The sequence below is a fragment of the Chinchilla lanigera genome, unplaced genomic scaffold (assembly GCF_000276665.1).
Source record: "Chinchilla lanigera isolate Chin_1 unplaced genomic scaffold, ChiLan1.0 scaffold00056, whole genome shotgun sequence".
Lineage (NCBI taxonomy): Eukaryota > Metazoa > Chordata > Mammalia > Rodentia > Chinchillidae > Chinchilla > Chinchilla lanigera.
The window spans coordinates 4,799,247-4,801,338 of record NW_004955457.1 but is presented as its reverse complement, the minus strand read 5'-3'; the positions used below and the strand labels follow the sequence as shown (position 1 = coordinate 4,801,338).

Below are 2,092 nucleotides of genomic sequence, written 5' to 3'. Positions count from 1 at the left end.
TAGGTTGTACTCCTGAGGCCAATCAAACAGAATAATCAGCCTGCCAAGACTGACTCGATTAAGTTTAATTAGTTGTTTTTTGTTGTTATTTTTTTCCTAGGCAGTTAGGTTTTATGGTTTTTTATTAAACAAGGGACCAGCCACCAGGGTGCAGCTCCTGGAGGCCCTCAGCCTGGCCAGGCGGTGGCTCTAGCTCGAGGCCCTGGTTGCGTCCTGTGCACTGTGCCAAAGCCATGGCTCTGGTGACCTTGCAGCACTTGGCCAAGCCCAGCAGTGCCACGTTCTCACCGCACAGCAGTGACTTAGAGGCTGGCAGCCACGGTGATCAAAAGTTAAACCTCATTTTAAGCAAGAACTTTTTTGTGATTGAGAGAAGCAGCCCCGTTCTTATAACAGGGAAACAGCTTCAGAGCTAATGGAGTCTTCAGCATCCCCACAAACAAGGAGGTGACTTCCCCAACATCTGCAAGTAATGACCACCTTTCTGCCTTGTGAAGACAGAATCAAGCTGGCCGGTACTTAGAGAGTTCCTGAGCAGACTGTGTCTGCTACATGATGGGGGTGTATAGCTATGGGCACCAGGACACGGAGAGGAGTATTTTGCTAGGTGTTGACTTCTTCAGTAAGGAGCTGAAAACTGTACAGTTGGGATGGCTCTCCAACTGCGGAGCGATGACAAGATCTACCTCTATGGAGACGGTGGGTTGAGCACGAGCACAGCAGGAAGGGCGCACGTAATGAGGCCCATATCTATCCAGGGCATGTGGTCTACCCTTCAAGTTCTTCACGAGGCTTGCAGTGTGGTGCAAAGGCACAGCTACTTTGGAGGTGGCGTGGCACTCATCTGGGCCACATACTAGGAGGGCTGCATTGGCTGGGAGTAGAGCTGCATCAGTGAGTGGGATGCCATGCAAGCCCTGGAGTCCATGCGGCCCTTCTCCACAGTCCTGTTTGTTCAGAAGCCAAAAGAAGGTGAAAGGAATGGCATTCTCATCAAAGCCAAGCTCCAAAGCCTACTCATGAGCAAAGGTCTCAAAAATATGACCTACAAAGTAATCCATAATAAATTAGAAAAGCAGATGAACTGTGACTTCAAAGAGTTCAAGGGATTCACAGACAACAAGATGCTGCTTATCTTCATTCAGATGGACAAGCCCTCCATACCTTTGATTGTCTTTATCTCTATTCTGAATGGAATGCAGCCAATCTGGTGGAGCTGCAAGGCTCAGGGCTTGACTACATTTTAAAAATCACTGGAGAAATAGCTCCTTTCCTGGCTTCTTTGAAATATCATAACATTCAAATGTATGATGAAGGGACCAAATTCCTTTCTGCCCACTGAAACCAAGCATACCATTTTCTAAACAGAACCAAGAGGAACTATTCCACAGTGCCTGACCTGTGAGAAGATGGGGGTCATCTGATCAATGTGCATAGTGATAGTCTACACTATGAAGGAATTTGGCTGGCCCTAGAAAAAGCCTATAACTACATGCAGGAAAAGCATAGCAGCACGCAACCAGTGCAGGCTCTATGAGGCAGCTATCTGTGTAAGAAGGCATCTTGCATGCAGTCAAACAGGCACAATAAACCTAGCACCAGCAAAAAGAGAGTGTGGCTTCCAGACACTGTGCATGAGCTTGCAGAGCTCAGCAACTTCTTCCCAGAGATCCTGGACAGCACCTTGCACTGCAGCGGCTGTGTTTGGATGCCCAGGCTTCCAGGAGGCAGGAACCCAGGAAAGCTCACTCTCCCAAGCTGTTTCTGGATACCCTCAGAGCTTCCCCCCCCCGTGACACTGGCAGCTTGGACCTTGAGAGGAATGGCTTATTGGAGGACACTGCTGAGCCAGTGGAGATATACAAGTCAGCCAGCTATGGCCAGGTGCTAGACTCTGTGAGGGATATGAAGAAGAAACTAGAGTTTTAGAGCCCCAAAGCCTGCAAGAGGAGATGGAAGGGGAGGAGGGCCTGAGACCAGGGAGGTGGGGGCAGTCCCAGACCCAGTCTGTCAGAAACCTGCTCAAGCAGAACCTGAATAACAAACACAGCAAGAGGAGCTGCTCGGATGATTTTGAGCATGATGACATGTT

General features: G+C 49.0%; 1 pseudogene; it reads left to right on the top strand.

The window, feature by feature from the left end:
• Positions 1-233: 233 nt before the first annotated feature.
• LOC102024878 lies at positions 234-1,891 on the top strand (annotated as a pseudogene).
• Positions 1,892-2,092: the final 201 nt, after the last annotated feature.